Raw genomic sequence first — 14,508 nt, 5'->3', positions numbered from 1 at the left:
GGCTTGTCACGTAGCTGGGCACGATTAGACAGATCATTACTGAACTCGCCAGCTATTGTGAATTTCCCAAGTGACATGCAATATTTACCCTAGACCAACTTTGATAATGCTCCAATGATAATCTAGATGGAAAAGGTGATGGCTCGATATGGGTTCCCTTCCTTTAAATTCTAACAAATGTGGATTTCACATGAAACTTTTTTTGATTGTGTAAAAAAAGCTTGGAAAGATGATGATATTAATGATAAGGGGTTGTTTAGACTGGTTCAGAAGCTTAAAAAGACTAAGCGTTGTTTGAGTGCATGGAATAAAACATCCTTTGGGCGAATGGACCTTAATATAAATTTACTAGAGGCTCGTATTGAAAATCTTGAGGAAGCCTTACAACACGGGTACTCAGAAGGTGATGAAAGTCATTTATTGATTTCTCGGTTGGAGTTAAATTTATGGCAACAAAGGGAAGCCACTCGGTTAGCTCAACAATGCAAACAAAACTGGTTATCGAATGGTGATCCTAATATACAGTTCTTCCAAAAGAGTCAGAATAACACTATAGTGCATGGATGTCTCTCTGGTATGGTCATCGGCTTACTTCTCCAGAAGACATTCACAACGAGGTTGTGAATTATTTTGCAGATTTTCTTGCTTTTAAACAAGGTGGTCCGCTCTCGGTTTTGTCACATTTGGTAAGCCTGATGTTCTCTAAAAGTGACAATATTGATTTTTGTAAGCTCCCTTCGATCCAAGAAATAAAAGAGACTATTTTCTCTATCCTGGTGGATAGTAGTCTAGGTGCTGATGGATTTGGCTCGGGTTTTTTTCGTTCTTGCTGGAATATTGTTGGTAAAGATGTTGTTGATGCGATTCAATATTTCTTTAAAGGAACATCTCTCCTGAGATACTATTCGGCTACGGCTTTGGTTCTTATTCAAAAGGTAGATCATCCAACGGGTTTTGATAAGTTCAGACCCATTACGTTGTGCACCGTGATATATAAGGTTTGTTCCCAAACTCTGGTTAGACGCCGTTTGCCTCTTCTCTCCAAGTTTATCTCTCTAGAGTAAGGTGCATTTATTCCTGGAAGAAGCATTTTTTATAATATAAGTTTGACTCAAGAAATGATCCACAGTATTAATAAGCCTCATCGGGGGGGCAATATAGTTTTGAAAATTGATATTGGCAAGGCTTATGATAGCATCAATTGTGATTTTCTTTTACATCTTCTTAAACACTTGGGTATCTCGGAAATGGCCTGTGGTCTTATAAATCAATGTGTTCGTTCTCTGTGGTTCTCTGTATTGATGAATGGAGTTTCAAAAGGTTTTTTCCTAGCTGGGTGAGGTTTATGCCAAGGCGATCCAATCTCGCCATATCTCTTTATTATGGTGGAGGAGATTCTCTCCCACATGATTAAGAAAGCCTTTCTAGATGGCAAGATATTACCTTTCTATCACCTCGAAGTACGCCTATTATCTCTCATCTCATTTATGCCAATGACATTGTGATTTTTGCAAATGGGAATAAAGCATCTATGAAGTCGATCTCTGATATTTTAGAGCTCTATGAAGATTGGTCGGGCCAAACAGTGAGTAAAGTTAAATCTTCTATTATTTTTTCCAAGAGGATTTCTCTGCATAGGAGAAGATCTACTCTTAGTGTTACTGGCTTTGTTCAGGGTACATTACTATTCAAGTATCTTGGCATTCCTATTATATCTTGAAGACTTAAGGCTATTCATCTTGATGATCTGGTGTGTAGGAGTCGATGTCGAGTAGGGGGTTGGCAAAATAAGTTTTTGTCTAATGGGGATCGGCTATTACTTATTAAGCATATTCTTACAAGTATTCCCATTCACACTCTCTCCATTATTCATGCTCTTTCGTCAGTTCTAACCATGATTCAAAAATGTATGTCGAATTTCTTCTGGGGTACTAGGGAGGGCAAACCAAAGAAACATTGGTGTTCTTGGCAGAATATTAGCAAGCTTTGTTAAGAGGGAGGGTTAGGTATAAAGGGCCTCAAAGAGGTTTAAAAATCTCTTCATATGAAGTTTGCTTGGAAAGTCATTAAGGAGAACTCCTTGTGGTCGAATTTCTTTCGGGGCAAATACATGAAAGATAATAATATCTCTCTTTTCAACCAGGCGAAAGGAAGTAGATTTTGGAAAAGTATTATGTCTTGCAAGCTAAAGGTTCTAAAAAACTCCAAATGGAAACTAAAGGATGGCAATATTTCCATTTAGAGGGACAATTGGCTTGAAGAGGGCCTGCTTTGTGAAATAGTTCCTATTTCTGATTGTCCAAAGCTTAGAGTGGAGGATTGTAGAGTGGAGGCTGGGTGGGATGTCTCTGTGATTCAAAGATTAATTGGGGAGAGACATTTGGTTGTTATTCTTAGTACACTTTGTAATGCTAAAGCAGGGGAAGACATTTTAGTGTGGACAAGTAATTCTGATGGTAAATTTTCTACTCACAATGCGTGGGACATTCTGAGAGTTCAATCTCCCAAGGTACCGTGGTCGCACTGGGTTTAGAATTCTATTTTACCTCACAATATTTCTATTATTGTTTGGAAGGCTCTCAATTTTTTGTTAAGTGTTGATGATCGGTTGAGAAAGGTGGGCATTCCCATAGCCTCCAAATGTGATTGATGCGTTAATGGCAGCTATGAAGATCAAAACCATGTTTTGGTGGGTGGGGATTTTGCTCGAGAGATATGGAAGAAAGCTGCTGTGATTGTTGGTTTGAATTATGTTCCTTGACAAGATTGGCATAATACTATTTCTATGTGGTTTGGTAAGGCTTCTAAGCGTTCTCAGTTTGGCCAACTTTTGGAAATTATTCCTATGATTATCACTTGGCGACTCTGGCTTCGAAGATGTAAATGTCATATGGAAAGTCTTTACAGTTCGATTAATGTAGTTTGGAGGGAGATTTTATATTGGATTGGACGTGCGGGTGAAAACCTAAAAGCAAGTACGTCCCCAATATCTCATGATGATGAAGTTATTTTACAAAGCCTCAAAATTCCTATTAAACCACCGAAAACAAAACCCATGCACATTGTCAAGTGGCTTACTCCTATTCAAGATCGTGTGAATCTAAATGTGGATGGCAGTTCGTTAGGCAATCCAGGCCGCTCGAGTGCTGGAGGGGTAATTAGAGATCATAGTGGGAAGTTGATTAGATGTTTTGGGAACGTATTGGCCTCGGATCAAGTAACTATGTCGAAAGGATGGGGCTCCTTTTTGGATTACGAACTGTGGAAAGTTTGAATTTAGTTAATGTTGATATTGAGCTTGATTCTATGATTGTTTTCTAGTGGGTGCTGAAATCTCATTGTGGTCTATGGTATTTTGAAGATTTTTGGGAAGAAATTCTTGAGATTCTTGGTACATTGAACTATTCTATTTCTCATGTGTATAGACAAGGTAATGCTCCTCCGAATTTTTTGGCTCGGATGGGTTCAGACGATAATAGTATTATATGGGAGGATTTCTCTTTATTTCCACACTTACTAAAAGGAATGTTGAAGACGGACGAAATGGGTGATTTGCTTAATTATGGTTTTATTGTTTTTCTTATAATATTTTGTTGCTCTTGTTGGATTTTGGTTATAGAGTATAAGGTTTTTTTGTGACACTTGGGCTTTGGGTGGTCTTTTATTCCTATCTTGTAACCCCCCAAGTGTGTTGTTATTACTACGGTTTTCCTCCGCCATAAATGAGTGTTTATGAATAAAATTTGGGGAAGGGTCACTCTTGAACATGTGGCCCTAACTCTTTAAAAAAATGTTGTTTTAAAAAGAAAAGTGAAAAACAACCTCTGTATATGTTTTGCATTCACTTATGAAATATGTATGAAAGAGAAAAGAAATATTTTTGACATGAATAGTATAGACATGAGTAATATTTGACATGTTTATGAAATATACAAAAGAGTGAATATGATATCTGTGAATTTTTGTACATGTGATATGAAAATGACTTGGATCTATTTTTTATCATATGGAAATGATATGAATATGTTCAGCAGTGGTTTGATATGATATGCATCTGAAAAACCTTTGGCATGACTTATCTATTTTTACTCTGATTTTGATTCTAGTTTTGATATGACGATACTAGTTCACGTGACATGGTTGATACCAACATGATATGAGTGCACCCACTTTGGAAATAAAGTGGTCTTTTATGTATTCTTTCCTGTGTGCATACTCGGGACTCTGAGAATGAATAAGAGGAAGTTTCATAATATGATACTGCCTTCTAGTTTGGCCACCGGGGATAGCACAACTCTACCACGGAGGTTAAATATGGTATATAATACCATATAATACGATATGATATAATACGATATGAAAATATGAAGATATTCAGTTATGTTATGCCAATGTGTTTTTGATTATGAACAATTGGTTTTTGAATATGAACAAAGCATTTTTGAATAAGAAAATGATTTTTGAATATGAAAATGGTTTTTGAATATGAAATTATCTTTAAATATGAAAAGCTGGTTTTTGAGTATGAAAAGATTGAAAAGTCGCTCTGATTTTCTGATAACACGTTTATGAGATTTACATATAAAAATAAAATGTTTTGTTTCTGCATACCGAACTTTCTGAAAATGCTCATGTTTACATATTAGTATATGTTCTCTGCTTACTGAGTTGTTGATAACTCACCCCTTATCTCCATAACATTTTTTAAATAATTTTAATGGTATAGCGAGGGGTCAAGACTAAAAATCATGTATAAGGCTACGTGAGTATAGTGGAATAAGTACAAAGATGATACTTTAGTTATCTGAGCATTTTATTCAATATTTCTGTTTTACATTGTCGATTGGGTATCTTGAAAGGTTGAGGTTTATTTTGAGATTTTGTGGTGTTTAAGATTAATCATATTGGAGTAATTGATTTGAAACAATGAGTTGGATGTGTTATTGAAAATTTTGGAGTATATAATTATATGATTGAGACAATATTTTGAGTGACAAATAATAACTCTCTGACCCATCCGAAACCGGTGCATTACAATATATATATAGAAAAATTAAACCAAACAAATCGTGCATGTACACATCTGCATGTCAATTGCGAGCAATATATAGTACTATATATACATATCTTGTATAATATGGATCAGTGGATCCAGTTAAAAAACAGGAAAATTACAGCCGCTTACTTCTTATATTGTATCAGACCTCGAACTTTTACATGATTACATTCAACACAGATATCTAGCGATAGCTAGCTATAGATAGACTCTCTCTCTCTCTCTCTCTATATATATATATGCATGCTCTTCGCGGCCTACAACAATTGAGTAAAACTAAGCTTAAACGATAGAACCAACTTCTTAAAGTGATTACCTCCCAAAAACCCCCAAAACGGAAAAAGGTACTGATACAAAGGGGAAAAAAAAAGACCAATAAGATTAACTCGTATATATACACAAGTAGTGAAGTACACTCGAGTATTAATATTTGTTCTGGTTGAGTCTAGCAACTGAGGCCGTAGACTCGGCTACTCCTCCAGGGGTTGTGCTTATATCACGCTTGTTCCTTATCTCCGCACCAATTACCCCTTCGGCATCTTCTCAAGTGACTGCTTTGTCCCCCGGCAGCCTTGCCGACGCATCCTGCACATATTTATGTATGCATCCAAAAGGTAACAAATTTATAGGCCAAATAAAAAAAGAGAGCTGCTGAATATATTTTAACATGAACCCCCACCAAGAGCACGATAATCAAGACAAGAAAACCGGTACAATTACCCATAGAATATCTGAGAGCCTTGTCTTAGCTTGGTCGGGCATTATTCGAGGGTTTATATCGGCCGCAGATTGCGCCATAGCAGCAACACCACCGGGTTTTACTTCATTTTTGCCGGTTGCTCTCATTTCCGCAGCTTGTATTGCAGCAGCATCGCTTTGCTCAACCGGTTTGTTACCTGCTGAAAGAGCGCTCGCCTCCAGTGCTTCTCCAATGGTTTTCGCATCTTTATGATCTAGAGTTGTTGCTGGAGTCCTGGATGGCACATCCGGGGTAATGTATCGTCCCACCACCTTTCTCAGGATCATATACAAATATATGTTAGGTCCATACCAATACTGCCTAACTAAGAATAGTACACCATTACCAAAACTTAAAAAAAAAAAAAAAAAAAAAAAAAAAAAAAAACCATGTTCTACTATCAATTTCTTAGTGGGAAATAATCCTGTGTCACATGAAATAGTAATTAGTCGCGATAGAAAATTGAGAAAATTAATTAAGCCTGTCCAGCAACTTCCTCGATGATGACACGGGTACCACCTACGTCAATTTCCCTTACGGTGACACCATGGTCTCCGGCAATATCAGTGGCATCGCGGTGGCCGACAGCACCAACTCTCTCGTTCACTACCGCTGCAGATTGCATGACAGTCGCAGGGCCACCCTTTTGGGTGTAACACCCTGGCCCAAAGCTTGCGTTCAATTTTTATCAGATCAATGTTTTATTTTATTTATTTTAAGTTCATTTACCATCAAGACGTAGGTCCAACCTTTTTTTTTTTTTTTTTTGACCCAAAGCCACGTATCTCATTCTCTCCCTCGAAGTCGTTTCTTCCAGCCAACCACCATGCACGTAGGAAAAGCTCAGTAACCGTTGCCATGCACGTCGATTTCCTCCTTTTCCTTTTTCATTCCCCCACGCTATTTCGGTTCCAAATCTCCGTTCTCTCCCTCACATCAGTGTTCCACAACTACTTCCCCAATGCTTTCATTTCCCCTCTACACCGAACCTTCTCTTCCCCATGTCTGTCCTTCCCCTGCACCAACGGTTTCTTTTATCAGCTGTTTCTGTTATGCACGTTAGCTCTCTATTCTCCGTGTGCCTTATTTTTCTCTCAACCTTTTCCCTTCTCACTCATCTTATTTCCTTTCTGATCATATCTCTCATTTTTGTTTTAACCGGCACATTGCTCAGACTTACCTCTCCCTCTCCCTCACATCAGTTTCTCACCCTCGCCCCCAAAGCCCACGGTCCCAGATCATAAGGACAACGCCACTGCTGCAAATCACCAAGCACTGAAGCCCAGCCTCCTGCCAACCAGCCGCCTCCCAACACCTCACTAGACCACCGTTGGAAGCCACCAATCGTGCCTAGCTACAGCAAGATGGGACAGCCCCCACGGCCCAGCCCGTCCGTGTCCTCAAACGGAAACCAACACATGGCATGCTCCTCCACGCCAACAGTGCCATTTCCACCGGGGACCACCATGGGAACAACCGACGGCAAACCCATGAAAACTGAGAGGGTCCACCCCACGGACATGCACCACCCACCGTAAATTTTAAACCAGAAAATGTTTCAAGCACCCAAAAACAGAGTAGCGCCGAGACTGTTTATCCATTCATCCATCGTGCAATAGAAACCACCCCGTCCCCGACCACCTCCACGTCGCCTCCACTTGTAGAGAAGGTACCGCCGACCACCTCCCATCACCCAGTTGCTTTTCCTCTAGGTGAGACCACGACATCTCGTTGCTTTTCCCCCACGGTCTCCTCTCCGATACCTCTTTCTCTCAAAACTTTCTCTCTGATCTTAGTGCAGTGCCGCCGCGTGACCACCTTCGACCGCCGTCCACCTCCCTGCTCTTCGCGTCACGCCTCCTCTCTCGGTGAGTATTGGAATCCTCAGTCGCATATTTTTTTTGGTTTAGAGCATTTCACAACTCAATTTTCCTTTTGTTTTCATAGTTTTTCCCAATAAGCCCATTTCACAAACTTTAGGTTCTAGATTAACCTAAAATTTGTGTTGGTATCTTTTTTTTAATTATATAGATTTTAAAGAAAATAGATAATGTTTTGAATTATATTATTAGTAATATTATTTTTCTAAAATATGAATTTTTGAAGTGATTAGTAAGTTCAAAATTTTATTTTATTTTGAACCCATGTATTATATGAATATTTTCCAAAATACCCCTGGTTATACGTTGGGATTGGTTTTTTTTAATTTACTATGTGAAGGCATGGTTTTAAGTATAAATTTTATTATAGAAGATAATTAGGGTTTTAAAGTATATTACTTTTATTATATTATCTAGTATTAAATTTTATAATTTGATTTCAATAGTAAATAAGTTAGAATTTAATATCTTAGTTGAAGATATTAAGCGGATATTGAGGAATTTGGGAAGTGATGGTATTTTTGGGATTATGAGAATTTTAGGTCTTGAGGTATTAAAATAGGTATTTTAGGTGTAATTACGAAGTAATTGTTTAAATTGCAGATATTCAAGTTACATGAATTTTTCTATAAGTGACAATTGATGTTCGTTTGGCACTATTGTGAGGATTTTCTGAAAAGCTAAAAAGTTCAGGTAAGCAGGGTTCTTATATTAGATTTGCATAAAAAGAAAAATGAACTAAGGTTGGTTTGTAAAATGTGCATGATATGTTTTTAAAAGAAAACGTGAAAACTACCTAAGTATATGTGTTTTGCATTCAATCATGAAAATCTATATGAAAGAGAAAAATGTTTTTTGACATGAATAGTGTGGACATGAGCAATATTTGACATATTTCTGAAATGTACAAAAGAGCGAATATGAAAATTGAGATTTGTATACATGTGATATGAAATATTTTGGTTCTGTTATTGATCATCTGAAAATTCTATAAATGTGTTCGGCACGTGGTTTGATATGATATGGATATAAAAAACCTTTGGCATACTTATTTGTTTTGATTCAGATTCTAAATATGGTTCTAATATGATGATACTAGTTCGCGTGATATGGTTGGTACCAAAATGACATGATATGATATGATAAGAGTGCACCCATTTTGGAAACAAAGTGGTCTTTTAAGTGTTCTTTCTGGTGTGCATACTCGGGACTCCGAGAATGAATAAGGGAAAGTTTCACAATATGATATTGTCTGGTTTGGCCACCAGGAATAGCACAACCCAACCACGATTGTTAAACATGGTATACGATATGATACAATACGATACGATAAGATGAAGATGTTCAGTTATGTTATGCCAAAGTATTTTTTAATATGAAAATGGTCTTTAAATATGAAAATGATATTTGAATATGAATAGTTGGGTTTTGAGTATGAAAAGTCTTTCTGATTTTCTGATAACACATTTTTGAGATCTGCATATGAAAATGAAATGTTTTGTTTCTGCATACCGAACTTTCTAAAAGGCTCATGTTTATATACTAGTATATGTTCTCTACTTACTGAGTTGTTGATAACTCACCCCTTATCTCCATAAATGCTTTTAGATAATTTTGATAGTATAGCTAGGAATCAAGATTAGAAATCATGTATAAGGTTGTTGTGTGTATGGATTTGTAATGGATGAAAGTGGATTGCACAGAATGTAAAATGAAAGTAAAAAGGAAATGTAGACAACCTGTTTGATAAAAGGCAACTGGGATTTTCAGATTGCCAATAGGGTGCTTTGATGGATCCCTTAACCTCCAAAATGAAGAACAATTCTGCAACTAGTGTTTTTCAAGATGATTCCCTACCAGTGCCTTTACAGTTTACATACCCACGCTGCCTAACAAACTGCTCTACTAAGCTTCTTACATATGTCCATATTATAATAGAAAGCAAATACAACATCAAATGAAATGACATTCTAAAAAGACATAAACAACAGTGTTTGTAAAATGCAATGAAACGACAGTCTTCTATGGCAAAACGGCAAGTCTCCTTAATACCAAACTGTGCGTATCCTTCTTTTGTTCAAACGGTGCGTTCCGAGCAAAACATCCAAACGGTGCGTATTGAGTTCTTCATAACCCTTCTTCTATTTTAATTCACTTAGTTCCCGAATGTTCCTTTCCTTACCTCAGAGCTCACCCTTCGTCTTCCACCTCTCTCATTCAAGGAACCCTAACAATCCTCTTCCTTTAGAGCACCTTGCCCACAAGGTGTGGGTAAAGGGCTTGCAGCTTTCACAAAGATTCCCAGCTGTCATCCTCATGGCCAGTACCGACGCATTTGATTAACACCTCTTTGGTGGCGTAATGGCTCGTTTTCTTCAAAAACCTGTCAACAACTTCCTTAGGCTTTGGCAAAATTTCGCTGTGAGTATTAGTGGGTGGAAGGCTTGGCAAAGGGCAAACCTGAGCCCCGAGTTTTTGTTTCAAACATGAAACGTGAAAAATCGAGTGGATCCGTGAGCTTGGGGGCAGATCAAGCATGTAGGCCACTTGGTCAATACGTTGGAGTACATGGAAGGGGCCATAAAACTGCGGAGAGAGCTTCAAATTCTATTGAGCAACCACTAATTTTTGGCGATAAGGTTGTAAATGGAGGTAAGCATAGTCTCCCACTAAAAATTCCCTCTCTGTACATTTTTTATCAGCTTAAAGTTTCATCCTTGATTGGGCTACTGTAAGATTGTGCTTACGTAGAGTCTTAAGTTGTTCTCTTATGCATAGTTGGTTGTCCACTGAAGCATCTGGGGTAGTGCCTAGGATGTAAGTAGTCAGCTTAGGAGGAAAGTAGCTGTAGAGGGCTTCGAATGGTGATACCTTAGTTGCTAAGTGATAAGATATGTTATACTAGTACTGGGCCATGGATAACCACTTAGCCCAAGTCTTAGGCTTAGCCCTTGCGTAGCACCTATGGTATCCTTCTAAGGTTTTGTCCAGGGCCTCTGTTTGGTCATCAGTCTCAGGGTCATATGTTGAGCTATAGTTTAGTGTGGATCCCTGCATTTTGAAGAGAGATTTCCAAAATGAGTTGAGAAATATAGGATCTTTGTCCGAGACTATGGTCTTCGGCATGCCATGATGCTTGAAAACTTCCTGAAAAATTTTTTGAGCCACCATGACTGTAGTATAAGGATGAGAGAGGGCAATAAAATGACCATACTTGGTCAGTTGATCTACCACAACTAGTATAGCAGAAACCCCTTGTGACTTAGGTAATCGTTCCACAAAATCAAGAGAAATGGCTTCCCAAGCTTGCTCAGGTATAGGAATTGGTTAGCCTAGACCAAGATAAGCGATAGTCTCATTTTTATTGGTATGACAGAATGGCCAGCATGAGTCATGTATAAATTTCATAACCTTGCTCTTAAAGGCAGATTGTGAATTATTCTCCCCTTCTTTAATATTAAGCCTTGCTGAATAGAATAACTCTTAGGACGCTCTTGGCCTGAATTAAACTTGGCCAATAATTCCTGTAGGTCCTGAGAAGCTGCATACGTGCCCTTAAGTTCTTCAATCCACAATGGGGTAGGAAAGGTAATAGTTGCCAAGGAGTCTTCCCTAATGTGATCATTTTCATGCCTTCTAGACAAGGCACCTACAACTTTGTTTTCCTTCCCTTGTTTCTAATCAATGGTGAAGTCATACCCTAGGAGTTTTGTAATCCATTTTTGTTGGGCCATCATGCCCACTTTTTGCTCCAATAAGTATTTGAGGGCTTGTTGGTTTGTCTTGACCTTAAAAGTTTGACCCAATAAGTATGGGTGCCACTTATGAACTGCTGTGACTAGAGCTAAAAGCTCTTTGTCATAAGTGGGTAAGTTTAAGGCTCTGCCCTTTAAAGCTTTGTAAAGAAAAGCTATTGGTTGCCCCTGTTGCATAAGTACAGCACCAATGCCTCATTCACTTGCATCACACTCTAAAGTGAAGGTTTGAGAAAAATCTGGAAGCCTTAAAACAGGTGGTGAAGTGACAACCTATTTAAGATCCATAAAAGTCTTGGTAGCCCCTTCTGACAATCAATCCATAGCCTTTAATGAATTTATAGTAGTACTCTGTTAACCCCAGAAAACCTCTTAAGGCTTTAATATTTTTAGGGACTGGCCATTCTAGCAAAGTAGCTAGTTTCTTAGGATCTGCCTTGACCCTCTTACCCATGACAATGTGGCCTAAATATTCAACTCTTGGTACCCCAAATAGACACTTAGATCTCTTAGCAAATAGGCAATGGTTCTGAAGGGTTCTTAAGACCTGTTTTAAGTGGCCAAGATGATCCTCCATGCATTTGTTGTATACTAGTATGTCGTCGAAGAAAACCAATACAAATCTTCTCAGAAATGGTTTCAAAACTGTGTTCATGAGCCGTTGGAAAGTGGAGGGGGCATTGGTATGCCCAAAGGGCATTACCAAAAATTCGTAATGGCCTTCGTGTGTATGAAATGCCGTCTTGGGCACATCTTTAGAAACAACCCGTATTTTATGGTAGCCAGACCTTAGATCTAGTTTAGAGAACACTAGTGAACCATGTAGCTCATCCAGTAATTTATCAATCACTGGAATTGGAAATCTGTCCCTTATAGCCGTTGGTTTAGTGCTCTATAATTAACACAAAGGCGCCAACTCCCATCATGCTTTCTGACCAACAAAACTGGTGATGAAAAGGACTATTGCTAGGTCTAATAACCCTTGGGTGAGTAAAGTAGACACAATTTTTTCAATCTCGATCTTCTGGTAGTTAGGATATCTGTATGGTCGAGTGGAAATAGGATTAGTGCCTTCCTTCAGCACTATTTTGTGGTCATGGGATCTGACAGGTGGAAGTCCCACAGGCTCCTGAAAAACCAAGTGAAACTGGTCCAGTAATTGGGTGATTGCTAGGCAACAACTATTTGTTGGCCTTTCTACTTCCACAACCATTAAATGCAAAAGAAGTCCCTTACCCTTGTGAAATGTACTCACTAATGACTTATCATCATCTTTTGCGAAAGTAACATCATTGGGCTACAACCCATTTAGTTCTACCCCTTTGTGCTCCCACAGAAACTTCATACTTAGACTGGAAAAATCCCAGGTAATAGAGCCTAACCCTTTCAGCTACTGTATCCCTAACACAGCATCACAACCACCTAGGGGTAAAATAAAAAAATGAGAAGCTAAATGTAATTCCCTGGACAGAGGTTAATATGCTGGTACAGCTACCTGGACTTTGTAAAATCTCCCTATTAGCTTCCTTAATCTTGAGTTGACCAGACCCATCCATACATAGGCTATTTTTTGACACAATGGAGAGATCCAGGAAGTTATGTGTGCTTTTCGTATCCACCAAAATTACCACCATGGAGGAGCCAATTTTGCCCTTCAATCTCCTAGTGTTGGGCCAAGAGGTACCCATGAGGGCATTCAATGAAATTTCTGGGTTGGTTTCAGCGTGCAAATTTGGTATATTATCCACTAATTCATGTAAATCATAAAAAACCTCTTCTGTCTTCTCATCAGAATTTTCATCAACAACATGCATAAAGTAAATTTTAGGGAATTTGCAATTGTGTAAAGGGTTCCACTTTTCTTCACAGTGGTAACATAGCCTTTTGCGCCTCTTCTCATCCATTTGTGTGGAATAAACATTTGTTGGCAGAACTGTTGGCAGAATTATTGGCTTATTAGATCTGATGTAATTGGTACTGGTATAACTCCCTTGGCCCCCATGAAAGGTATATGAACTGCTTCATTCTCCCCACTATTTGTTTGGTTTGCTGGAACTAACCAAGAACTCCTCCTAAATCTGTGCGGGGCCATATGCTGCATTCAAGTTGATGGTGTTGAACATGCGAAGAGGGAGTCTGATCTCACCTTTAAACCCACTGAGAATGCAACTCAACTTATGAGCATCAGGTAAACCTTTCAGTTGATTGGAGAGGGCTTCAAACTGGCATTTATAGTCAGCGAGAGAGGAGGTTTGCTTCAACCTTGTGATAGCCTCCATGGGGTCATCATAAGTAGTGGGGGCCAAGCCTCAGTTGGAGGGCCTTAATGAAGGTTTGCCAACATTGAAATTGCCCTGTGTCAGCAGCATCCTGATACCAAACAAGAGCTTCACCATTCATGTGGTATGATGCCATAAGGAGGCGATGAGCAGGAGCTGTTTGATGGAAGTTGAAGTAGCGAGAAGCCTTGAAGATCCAACTTGTCGGATCCTGACCATCAAAATGAGAGAACTCGAGCTTGATACCTCGCTGCATTGGCCTTCTATTGTCATTTTCTGCTTCGGGTGGTGGCTCATGGAAAGCCAACTGGGCTTGTAATTGTGTTTGAGTTCCCATCATTGTTCTGAGTATGTCATTCATTTGCGTCATCTGATCTTTTAATTCATGTATACTCTGGTCATGGTGGTTTAGAATCTCCTGGGTTTGCTTGTTGGAATGTGTATTTTCTGCCATTAGAATCGTAGGCTCTGGATACCAATTGTAAGGGTGTTGTGTGTATGGGTTTGTAGTGGATGAAAATGGATTGCACAGAATGTAAAATGAAAGTAAAAAGGAAATGTTGACAAACTATTTGATAAAAGGCAACTGAGATTTTTAGATTGCTAATAGGATGCTTCGAGGGATCCTTAACCTCCAAAATGAAGAACAATTCTGCAATAATGTTTTTCCAGATGATTCTCTACCAGTGCCTCTACGGTTTACATACCCACACAGCCTAACAAACTGCTCTACTAAGCTTCTTACACGTGTTCTTATTATAACAGAAAGCAAATACAACATCAAATGAAACGACATTAA

General features: G+C 38.6%; 1 pseudogene; it reads right to left on the bottom strand.

The window, feature by feature from the left end:
• Nucleotides 1-5,479: 5,479 nt before the first annotated feature.
• On the bottom strand, nt 5,480-14,070 carry LOC121260208 (annotated as a pseudogene).
• Nucleotides 14,071-14,508: the final 438 nt, after the last annotated feature.

The sequence above is a fragment of the Juglans microcarpa x Juglans regia genome, chromosome 4D (genome assembly GCF_004785595.1).
Source record: "Juglans microcarpa x Juglans regia isolate MS1-56 chromosome 4D, Jm3101_v1.0, whole genome shotgun sequence".
NCBI lineage: Eukaryota > Viridiplantae > Streptophyta > Magnoliopsida > Fagales > Juglandaceae > Juglans > Juglans microcarpa x Juglans regia.
This window is presented reverse-complemented; position numbering and strand designations above follow the sequence as displayed.